Here is a 12,723-nt window from a genome sequence, read left to right as displayed (position 1 = left end):
ACATAGATATGAGTTCAGAATCATAATAACTCAAGTTCTCATTTCAGTCTTGCTCTAAAAGTTGTATAGAGTCCATAGCATAACATTGCATGGAAATTGACTCATGAGAGGCAATTCCCCCAAAGCAGGCACTACTTTTCCTTTGTAGATACAATAAATAACCTAAATATATTTTGTTTAATGAATATGTAATTTATTAGTTTATGTGGCATGTATATGGATCATAAACTGTTTTCTAACAAACCGCTTGTTTGACTAGATCTGAGAAGACCTAGGTTCTCAATCTAATTTATTTACTAATTAAACACATGAGCTTGGGAAAGTTAATTAATTTTTCTTAGCTACAGTTTCTTCAGATCTAAAGGGAGTGAAGCACAACATGAACTTTCCACATCATACAGCTGTGGAGGACTTAAAATGAGTTAGTATCATGAATGAACTCTAAAAAAGACAAAGCAAGTTGGTAGTGTGTTTTTATTATTATCATAATTATAACTATTATCCTAATGATCTTTGCTGAAAATAAATAAATAACTGATAAAAATTTGACATCTTCTGAAGTTACATTCTAAATTAAGTGGAAGGGTTTTTTTTTTCCCTAGTAATTTTATTTTTTATTATTTTTTTTTAATTTTTTTTTTCAACGTTTATTTATTTTTGGGACAGAGAGAGACAGAGCATGAACGGGGGAGGGGCAGAGAGAGAGGGAGACACAGAATCGGAAACAGGCTCCAGGCTCTCAGCCATCAGCCCAGAGCCCCACGCGGGGCTCGAACTCACGGACCGCGAGATCGTGACCTGGCTGAAGTCGGACGCTTAACCGACTGTGCCACACAGGCGCCCCTCCCTAGTAATTTTAGATTGAAGTCTGAGGTGATCTTTCTCATAAAAATAAATAAAAATAGCTATATGATTTAGGATTATTTCATCAGCAAAGAGGATGAAAAGCAGCTCAAAGTGGTGTAAACAATGAGAAAATATTCTTAGCTCACAAAACTGGAAGTTCAGGGACAATGTGGGCCCCTCAAACTTGTTTGACCCAGGGGATAGGTCATCCTATCCACCCCCCACTCTGCTGACCACACTGACTGTTTTCTCCTAAGACTAATCCTGTCGTGCTTGCAGGCTGGCCACCAGCAGCCACGGAGACCACAGACTTCCACATTCATGTCTAGTAGAAAAGGCAGAAGCTTTACGGGGCTCCATCGCAGGAGTGAAAATTTTTCCCAGAAGCCTGTGGTGGGCATTTTTTACACCCATGTTAGTATATCTGTTTTGCATTACCTTTCTATAGTTGGGGTGTCCCAATTCCCTAGTAAGAATTCAAAATACAAGTTCACAGCCATCATGCCTCTAGAACATAGATTAGTGTCCTGAAATCAACTGGATCCATATGAGACTTTAATTCAGAGTAGAACGACGAAGCAGACTCTGGGGTGAGTTTGCATTTAGTGAGCAGAAGAGGTAAAAGACGTGATAGCTTTGGAGTAGGTAGTGGTTGCAGATCTGCATTTACAAGGCAAAAGTGGCATTAATGTCAGTGCAGGAGCAATTAGAATGAAGTCCAGTGTCTGGCAATACTGTGTGGTGGCAGGGGGGACATACTGGGGAGTCTTTAAGTGACCTCTAATGTGACTCAGTTGAGACATTATTCCCAGATCTGTTCTTCCAGCACCACACAAAACTTGTCATAGAGTCAGACACACCTTCTGACTGACTTCAGATCCCTTTGGCCTCCACTTCCTTTGTTCCCAGGGTCACCGTCAACACAGTGTTGACTCATATCAGTTTTGTGCAGAATCAACCTGATTGTGCCCTTGCCCTGAACTTCTCACCTTGTGCCCTGGGACCTCCCATGTTGGTAAGGGGTCCAGCGACCTAACCAGATACCTAGGAGTGAATCTTCAACCAGTGGGTCAATGTTTAATGGGAAATACTTGATGGGAAAGGGTAGATAAATTGTTTACAGTAAATATGTTTAAAAATGCTCAACCTCAGGAAAATAAAATTGAAATCTCTTAGAGAAATTTTTTTCCAGTTGACAATTTGACAAAAATTACTCTTTAGAACATTAAGTTTTGACAAGAATATAGAGTAGCAGGAAATCTCATCAATTGCTGATGTAAGTAAAAAGTACTAAAACCATTTTGGAAAAATATTGGCCTTACTAAACTGAGTTGATTATATGTCATGATGAAGCAATTTCACTCCTAGGTCCAAGGACATATCCTAAAGAAATTCTTGTATATTTGTCCTTAAAAGCAAATATAAGAAATTTGTCACATATTTTATTTTATAAAATCTGGAAACTAGAAATATTACACTGTCTCTCAGCAAAAGATAAGATGAATCAATTGTAGCCTAGTCATATGGCAAAATATTCCCTACCAGGGAAACAAGTGAAATTCATCTGTTTGCAAAAATATGACTGAATTCTTAAATCATAAAAGTTGAACCAAAGCAGCAAATCACAAAATTTACTAGAAATTCGATTTATGTAAAGTTGACAACACACACACACACACACACACACACACACACAAAACAAAACAATTCATTTGTGGGAAAAACGCACACACAGAGCTCGAGAACAGTTATAAAACATAGAGGTTTAGAGAACATGGTGTTCTCTAATTAAACTGGCATTTGGAGAGGGAGGAAAGGGATTTGAGGTGGCCGGGCAGGAGCATTTCAAAAGTTCTCATAATGACTTATATTTTTAAGTTAAAGGTTGAGTTACACAGGTATTTATTTTCTTCTTCTTCGTATTGTTCAGGTACATATTTATTTTCTTGTATATATCATATTCCATGACATAATTTTAAATAGTTTTTGTCCACGTGAAAAACTATTCTCAAACAGCAGTTAAAACCTCAGTGCTGTATTTGCTTCCATTCGGATGCCTCTATTACACCTACATGTAAGTCATCCAGGAATGTATGTCACAAACTATTTATCCCTGCAAAAAACAAAGGGGAAATTTCTTCTTTAAAACAGAGCCCAGAGTTGGAATTACGTACCGGAAGAGGTAGAACTAGCCTGTTGTGGATCCCATACAAATAAAACACCACTAATGTTTTGACTTTAAAACCTTTGGACTTTAGATCTTAATTTACAATGTAGGCTACTTTTAGAAATTTCAAGCTGCATTCATGACTAAAATGAAACTTGAATTACAAGACAGTACCAACTGATTTTAGACTTCTGAAGAAAGCATTTGTTCTTCTATCAAAAAAAATGTGAATCAAGTTTTCACTGTTGACTGGAGTTGAATTTGAAAGCATGAACATCAATAGACAAAGAAATTCTGAACACCTGAAGCTGTGTTTGAGCAACTTTCAAAGTTAAAAATGAATGCGCTCAGCTAACTCCACTGGCATGCAATTAGGAATGAGGTTTAGTCATTAATTAACCCATAAGTGAAAAACACCTCATTTCCTTCTACCTTTTACAAAAATTATCAGCCACCTTTTTCAAATATCAAGTGCTTTCTATTTCAAAGCGTGTTTTGCTTCCTAAATTTATTTTTCTATATATTTTAATGATGCATCACTAAGGTTGCCTGTGTATTTAGAGTATCAAAATAGATCTTGGCCATGTACTTTTTCTTTTTTTGTATCCCTATCAAATTATTTAAAGGCCAAACTTGGGCAAAACAATATTAAATTTTTTTTTCATTTTTTTTGTTTTCCCAAGCACTTGCATTGAATTTTATATTTTATGTTACTTTTCAGTCTGTAGTAAGACATCATAGCAGTCATTAAAAACATGAATATTGGGGCACCTTGGTGTTTCAGTCAGTTGAGCGTCTGACTTCAGCTCAGGTCATGATTTCGGGGTTTGGGGTTTTGAGCCCTGCATCAGGCTCTGTGCCAACAGCTCAGAGCCTGGAGCCTTGCTTTGGATTCTGTTTCCCTCTCTCTCTACCCCTTCCTCGCTCATGCTCTGTCTCTCTCTATCTCTCAAAAATAAATAAGCGTTAAAAAATATTTTAAAAACATGAATATTGGCACCAGAGGACTTGGGTTGGTACCACAGCTCTGCAACTTATTGGTTGTGTGACTCTGAAAATTTACATAATCTTTCTATGCCTCAACTACTCATGGAAAATTGTAGACAACACTTGTGCCTACCTCATATGGCTGTGGTGAGGATTAAATAAATTAATATGCAAAATCACCTCAAAGAATAAAAGTACATTGGTTCTATGTATTTTTAGTTCTTGTGATTTTTCTAATTATTTGTACATTTAAAGTCATATTTAGACATATAAAATAGTGTTTATACAAGTTACTTATTCATTATCAAAAATTTAAAAAAAATTAAAACTATTTTTATCTGCCAAGATTGTAGCCAAATCTTTGTGGTATAGTTTCATATAAAGACTAATATTCCTCCAAATTTAGATTGATTGCCACAAAAACTGTAAGGAAAATGGCTCCAACCAATCTCTTCAGGAAATTATACCATGGATAACATGTAAAATGTATGAAAACCACACACACAATTATCAGATCGTACTTTGATGACAATAGTGGCTTTTCAGTGACCATGAATTACACTTCTGTTTAATCTCTGTAGTTGCTCTAAAAGTTGTTCCTTAATTAATTAATTAATTAATTAGTTTGAGAGAGAGGGAGAGGGAGAGAGCACGCATGAGTGCGTAAGTGGCGGTGCAGAGCCTGATGCGAGGCTCCATCTCAAGACCATGGGATCATGACCCAAGCAGAAATCAAGAGTCAGATGCTCAACTGATGAGCCACCCAAGTGCCCCTAAAAGTTGGCCCTTTAAAATAAAGGCTCAAATGGTCTCTGAGGAAGCTAGGCTCCAGTACATATCAGAAGAGCAAAGGTTCATCCTAGGTGCTATGGCAGGGGTATGCATTTTCCTTTGGCCCACCTGAGAGCCAAAACTTCTTAAGTCCAGAGACTGAATGGGAATGAACATTCAATGTGCTGTGGTAGGATCTCATACAGTTCACAGAGGGAAGCTAGCAGCCACGAGTTGCGGGGCGGCTGTAGTTTGCACAGACAATAAATAATCGGCATAAGCCTAATTAAAAATATTTTCTTGAAAGAGGAAAAAAATATTACATATGTTTCTCAAAAGACATTCAGATGTCACTCAGTGTTCACTTTACTCTTGGGAGTGAGAACCCTGAGGCTGAATGTTCCAGAAGTCACTGGAGCACCACCAGATGCTCTTCTCATGGCCGCCAGTCCTCCTGCTACTTCAGAAGGCAGCAGCATTGGGGAGGGAAGAATGGCTTTCCTTTGACCATGTTATCTGACTCTAGAGTAGAGCATACACGAAGACAAGATACAATCCACATAGTCACCCATCTCATTCAGTCTATGCCAAGTGTCTGTGAACTGAGACTGAATTCACAAATTCCACACCGGCAACAAATGGACAGACCTGAGAGTCAGCAGACATTCAAATGGTCCCAGCAGGAACATTGGAAGGTCATTTCCTAAGTGTCTTTTCTTCACCAATCATTGTTATTATTATTACACTAAATTATTATTGCAACTCTGTTCAGTCTTATTATTACATTACAGTCCGGTTAAACATATAGTACCACATTCAAGTTTTAACTTGACATTATTGTAGTATCCAGAATATCTAAAAAATTTTTAATGTAAATGGCCTAAGTTGAATTAGCTGTAACTCTTGCACGTCTAATTCTGAAATTTATCAAATAATGCATACACTTATTTAATTAATGTTAATTATTTGTATTTTCATTAAGCTGATATATTCCATAATCATTTCTACTAAGGAAAGAAGTAGGGGCAACTGGGCGGCTCAGTCGGTTGGGCGTCCGACTTCAGCTGAGGTCATGAGCTTGCGTTCACAAGTTCAGGCCTTGTGCCAGGCTCTATGCTGACAGCTCAAAGCCTAGAGCTTGCTTCAGGTTCTGTGTCTCCCTCCTTCTCTCTGCCCCCCCCCACCCCCCCACTGGTGCTCTGTCTCTCTCTCTCTCAAAAATAAACAAAACATTTAAAAATTTTTTAATTTAAAAAAAATTTTTAAAAGGAAAGATGTAGAACAAAGGCCAGAAATTCTAGCCAGAAAAAGAACAAAATCCATGACTTTCACTTATTCATTCATGTGAGTTTTAGGGGTACATAATTTGCATATTAATAGGATATTCAAGTGTCCTTAGACAACACTTATCCATAGAGGATTAATACTCTGCTAACATTTATACTATGTCGTTGTATATTAGATGAGACTATTTAAAATATTTACATAATACTTTTCCCCAAGGTACATATTATAATCAAATATCTTCTGAAGAATCTTCTTCCTACTTTTCTGTTTTCTTTTTCAAATAAATATCTCTACTCGTGGCCTAAAAGATTCCAGATTGGGTGGCACACACAAGTGAGTAAAAAGGAATGTTTGAAGAGCAGAGGACCTCGTAAAAATAAGCTAACGTCACACTGGTTTCACTAAAGAAAACAACCAGCAGACGGGGGAAGAGAGAAAACAGAAATTGCGTATATAGATTATCTATCCAAATCCTGGAGGAACAACCGATTAGAAAAACATCAGTCTGTTTCTTGAGAATCATTCCTGCTGCTTGCCATTTCCTAGTTCAGCTTTTTTGTCCTCCTTTGTTTTTGCTCTGCTATTAAAAGTGAAGTTAATTAACCGTGTATGCAAATCTTTGACAGAGAATGTGTGTGTGTGTGTGTGTGTGTTTGTGTGTGTGTGTGTGTGTGTGTGTGTAAACATGCACTCAAGTGCTAGAGATTAAAAGTGTTACTGAGCTCTGTTTGGGCACTAGAGTGTCCAGAAGGGAAGAGAAAACAATCCACAGCACTCTGACAGGGTCACGTCTGTTTCTTTCTTTTATAGATCAGAGCCTGCCGTGTCTGCACAGAATATATTTTCACATAAGAAATTAAAACAGGCAAAAAAAAAAAAAAAACAGAAAGCAAGAGTGATGTAGGTATCTTTTGCCACCAGTCGTGTCAGAAAAAATAAAAACTAAATAATATGTCAGTAGCTAAAAACATTTCTTCAACCTTTCCAAGAAAAGTTTAGGAATATGTCATGTATGTACTTGAACTGTTTGTTCTTGAACTTGCTTTAAGAATGTAAGCATGGCTAAATGTCCCAGGTTCAGGCCCTAGAGACTGCTTACTCTCTTTTCTAATAAGAACATGAAAAACTGTGGGCAATCTTCACATGTCCCTGCACAAATTACACATTTTATTTTATTTATTTTTTGTCACTGATTGTTAAGTATTTGAGATAGAAGATTGCTAAGGGTGGGTGGAAGTTTGGAAATAATCTAGGGAAATTTTTTAACTTAATAAATAAAGTGTTTCAAGTACATTGTCAAGTGTTCACTTCTGGCATATAACATGATTTTATATGTGAAGCCAGAAAGCATTGCTAAACTTATAATGTATTAACTAAAGCTAAATTTTCTCGTCCTGCCTCAAATTTCTAAGTTATTGTACATGTTATTTTAAAGGCTATTATTAATAGATAATAGCTCAGTCTAATATTGAGTATGTTAGTATATTCTGTATATTTGAAGTAGTTTTAAATTCTTTTGAAAAACAGCATAATAATAACACATTTAATCAGTTTTATATTTATATTATTTAGAAATATAATATGAAGGCACCTGGGTGGCTCACTCAGTTAAGTATCCGACTTCAGCTCAAGTCTTGATCTCACAGTTCATGAGTTCGAGCTCCATGTCGGGCTCTGTGCTGACAGCTTAGAGCCTGGCGCTTGCTTTGGATTCTAGATCTCCCTCTCTCTCTGTCCTTCCCCCTCTCACACTCTGTCTCTCTCTCAAAAAATAAATAATAAATATTTAAAAAATAAATACAATATTATTGAACATATAGCCAATTTAATAATTCCACTATCATAATTTTTAAGAGACTGAAGATACAAATGGTTGATCCCTGACTATAAATATAATATCCATTGCAGGATCCAGAATTTTATTGCTTATTAGAACAAGTAATGAGAAAGAAAACTTATTTTGTGACTTACCTTATTCTCATAAATATACAGCTTAAGAACATTCAGATACCAATCATTTGTACATAATAATAATAAAAGGAAAAATGCAGGGCTCCTGGATGGCTCAGTCAGTTAGCGTCCGACTCTTGGTTTCTGCTCTGATCATGATCTCACAATTCATGAGATCAAGCCCCACATCAGGCTCTGCACTAACAGTGCGGAGCCTGCTTGAGGTTCTTTCTCTTCCTCTCTCTTTGCCCCTCCCCCACTTGTACTCTCTCTCTCTCAAAATAAACAAAAAAAATTTTTTTCAACAAAGAAAAGAAAAGGAAAAGAAAAATGAAAATAATTTACATCAGCTTCTTGTTCCCATCAGCTTTCCCCCCAAGCCTTATCTTCTACCTCTTTCCTTCTCACCTGATTTTTGGAGACCATATGAAACTAGTGGCCTAAATATGTCATACCTATGTATAATTGCACTTGCTTCCATCTGCCTACAATCTCTTTTTCCCTCTATTCTTTACTAGTATAATACCTTTTACCCCCAAGGAGTCAAGTATTTTGTGAACTTTTCTCTAACTCACCCTGACACTTCTCCCTTCTCATCCTAGCCCTTTGAGCTTTTTTCCTTTCTTCACAACACATGTTGCACCCAGTAATTATCACTTTGCATTATATGCTGGTTTGCACGTTTGCCTATTATACTATTGGCTTCTTGAGGGCAAGGCCTTTTCATTCCTGTATGCCTGGTACCTGGGGCAGTAATGTGGCACATAGTAGATACTCAGTTGACTGAATGACAGATTTTTTTTCACTAGTTAAGGAAAACTTCTTAGACCACTTTCTTTTTTTTTTTTCTTTTTTTTTTAAGGCAGTGATTTTTTTTTAAATTTATTTATTTTGAGAGACAGAAAGAAAGGATGGGCAGGGGAGGAGGCAGAGAGAGAGGGAGAGAGAACAGGAGAGACAGAATCCCAAACAGGCTCTGCATAGTTAGCACTGAGCTCCATGTGCGGCTCAATCCCATGACCATGAGATCATGACCTGAGCCAAAGTCGGACGCTTAACCGACTGAGCCACCCAGGTGCCCCTGGAATGCTTTCTTTGATCACAACTAGCTAACAGAACCGCTTAGATAACAAGGACCATATTGGTCTTGCGGTAGATATGAGTTCCTGTGATAATGTTCTAGAAGCTCAAAAGAGTTCACTTTTTATTATTCTTTCTCCAATTAAGATTTGCTTTTAAACTGAAATCGATATTATCCTTTTTTCCCTGATAGTTTTAAGAGAAAAAGAAAAAAGAAAAAATTTCTCTTAATAGTAACCTACCAGCATTTCCCTCCAAGTGAGTTGTTTTCTCTCAACATCCTTTAATCCAGTATTCCTAACCTACCTCCTACCTCCTCCTCCTCTTCTCTCCTTCTCCTTCCCTTTCCCCTTCTTCGTCTCCTTCCTTCCTCCTCTTCATCCTTTCTCCTCCTCTCCTTCCTCTTCCCCCTCCCCTCTTGCTGCTGCTTCTTCTTCTTCTTCTTCTTCTTCTTCATTTTCCTGCTTCTACTTTTCCTTTTCCTCCTCCTTCTTCTTCATTACAACCAGTAAAGTCTCTTTGTATGCTGGAATATTTGCCACTTGCCTCTACAGATCCACTCCACTTTTCTCTACTCTACTCTGCTCTGCCCCTGAAAGTATTTCCATTGTTAACTTTGTCCACTACCATGGAACCCCAAGCAATATCATTTCCAAAAAAAGACTCATTTTACATAAATGAAATGGTACGATGGATTGATAGCCACAAATCTTACTGGCCTCACCATGTGCCCATAACCCAAGAGTTGCTGCCTTAATGTAACATTGCCATGGCCAACTACGGACTCAATTAACTCACCAAATGAAAAACAACAACTTGCAAGGTTGGAGATCTGTCCTACAGGACATGTTATATGATTTAAACAAGTGCTTCATATATGGAGCCATCACTCCCATAACCAGAATATATGGGAAAAGGAACTAAATTTTAGAGGTGAGAATAAACTGTTTTATTATTACCAAAGTTACTCATTGGAAAAATTTTACTTCTAGTCCCTATAACCTTAGGTTAAGTGGGTTTAGACTTGTGTTCTTTAAGAAAGAAATGTTTTAAGGGTGCCTGGGTGGCTCAGTTGGTTGAGCGTCTGACTTTGGCTCAGGTCATGATCTTGCTGTCTGTGAGTTCCAGCCCCGCCTGGGGCTCTGTGCTGATAGCTCAGAGCCTGGAGCCTGCTTCGGATTCTGGGTCTCCCTCTCTCTCTGCCCCTCCCCTGCTCATGCTCTGTCTCTCTCTCTCTCTCTCTCTCTGTCAAAAATAAATAAACGTTAAAAAAAATTAAAAAATAAAGAAAGAAAGAAATGCTTTAATCAAGAAATACAGTCACGGTCTATTTAATTGGGAGCTGTAACTTCCTCTTGGCCATTCAGGGTTTCTCAAACTATTGAGCTCATAGAAAGAGAAGGAGATCACATATTGACTGAAATGATTGATCCTAATCACCAAGGTGAAACTGAATTCCTGCTACTAGTTGGGATAAGAAGGTCTATGTGTGGAGCACAGAGGTTTTCTTGGGTGCTTCTTGGTACTTCCTTTTTCAAGAGCCCTGGTCAATGGAAAGTATAACAACACAATAAAGACAGAACCATCATGGACCCAGATCATGCAGGATCATCTCACCAGTCCAAGACTTCCATATAGCTGAGGTGACTGGCAGAAGTAAAATGAATAAAACAAGCCAAAACAAACAAACAAAAATGGACTGTGTAGTGAAGAAATGAGGCTATAAATACCAAATTAGGCTTATTACTAGTATCAGAAATGGGAACTACAGCAGTAAAATGTTGTGTAAATTATTTATTTTTCATTTCCCCTTCTTGTTAACTTTCCTACCTTATATGACCATAGTGGTGATACCTCCTATTTTAAGTTTCAAGTGGGTAGATCACTGAATTGACATCAACATAGCTGATGGGAATTTGGGTGGTCCTTGTGTTGAACCTGTAATATTTCATCTGGACAAAGTATAAAAGGAGATGCAGAAAGGTGAGCCCTGATGGATTTCCCATTTGTCTGTCCAGATCCACTCCCCACCTTTTTCTTTCCTTTGTGTTGTGTGGAGGCTGACCTATACAAGAGATATCAATGATCTCTCTCACCTTCTCACTACCAATTGGACTCATGGGAGTCACCAGCAGATCAGATGAAGGGGGAAGAGAGAGGAAATATTTATTTATTTCCTTCCTGTGGGTTCACTCTGTCCTTCTATCAAAGGCCACAGATCCTTTAAGACAATCTTTTCGTCATTCTTCTGAGTTCCAGTAACTACTCTTTCCTTCACCACTTTAGGCCCCTTAAGGCTTGGGATGTAAACCTACCCTCATTTTTAGGGGCCCTAAAGTATTATTCCACCTTAAATTGGTTTCCCTAAACTTGGTTCAAAGTGTTGGACATGACTCCCACTTTACTAAACTTTCTTTGATGCTCATCTCTTTCTGCCAACACAATACTGATATATAGTTGTCAATATTCAAAAATTGTGTCTATAGTTAAATCACATTTACAAAACACCCCATTTTCATTTACAACTCAGCATACCGCATAATCTTTTCCAATATACTATTGAAATTACTGTATACATTGTGTTACTAAAAATAAACTCATGACAGTGCTAAAAGTGAAAAAAGTGTCTGTCTTAAGCAGAAAAGAAATGTCAACAAAAGTTTAGAAGACAGTAAAGAAATAGGGTGGTATAGAAGTATAATCTAGATCACAGAAATCACATCTCAATATACACATGGATGAAGATTACAGGTGACCGGAACTGTTTACAGTGATGAAAAAAATAAAATTAAGTGGCTCTAAATCAGGAGTTGTGAATTACAGAGAATAGGATATGCCACTAGGTGACCTTGACAGAATTTAAGTTAAAGGCACATTTACAGAGCTGCTGAGTTGTTCAGCCATCACCCCCTCCTCAGTAGGTACAGAGTAGCTATCTATAGTCTTTTCCTGGCTGAGGACCTCACCTTCACTGTGAGCAGATGATTCTCCTAGATGGTCCCCCCAATGGCAGTTGTGGTGGTTTAGCAGAGAGGCAGAAAACAGCTGATACGGTTTTGGACCTGTTCAATGGAGTTGGGTGTTGGACATAGAGAAGGAGGAGCAGTTCTACCCAGGGTGAACTAAATCCAAGTGCCTCACCCTCAGAGTAAAGTCCTCTACACTGTGGTCATTGCCTGTCTTCCTGCTATAAATAGCAGCTTTAATCTGAAGAGAGCTTTGCCTGGGAACTGGACTGGCTCACAGTCAGGCTTACTGTCTACACAGTAAAGGGCCTTTAGGGCAACAGACTTACAAACTGCAAAGCAATCCTTGCCGGCAAAGAGATTCATCAGTTTAGCAACTAATTCACAAGTATGACTGATACACTGAAATTCACCACTCGTAAAATCTAATCAGAGAAAAACAAGTGATCCCAGAAGAAATGGAGGAAATGCAAAAGAGAGAAATAATTTTGTAAAATCCATGTTAGTAATATTAAAAATAAATAAATAAATACATAATAAAATCTATGTTAGCAAACCCAGAGAGATTTGGAGGATGTTCCATGCCTAAAATAAAAAAACAAGCTGCCCTTAAAAAGAATAAGGTGCAAACAAGAATGAATTTTTTGAAATTGAAAGTATGGTTGCCAT

At 37.7% G+C, this 12,723-nt stretch overlaps 1 long non-coding RNA gene across 1 annotated transcript in view; it reads right to left on the bottom strand.

Moving 5' to 3' along the window:
- Positions 1-12,508, bottom strand: part of LOC123379886 — a 143,211-nt gene extending 130,703 nt beyond the window's left edge. The window contains exon 1 of the long non-coding RNA XR_006584865.1: positions 12,055-12,508. This is a non-coding gene — a long non-coding RNA (uncharacterized LOC123379886). The remainder of the gene's footprint in view (positions 1-12,054) is intronic.
- Between the last annotated feature and the right edge of the window lie 215 nt (positions 12,509-12,723).

Source organism: Felis catus, chromosome C2 (assembly GCF_018350175.1).
Source record: "Felis catus isolate Fca126 chromosome C2, F.catus_Fca126_mat1.0, whole genome shotgun sequence".
Lineage (NCBI taxonomy): Eukaryota > Metazoa > Chordata > Mammalia > Carnivora > Felidae > Felis > Felis catus.
Note: the sequence above shows the minus strand (reverse complement) of the source record. Positions and strands in the feature narration are given on the sequence as shown.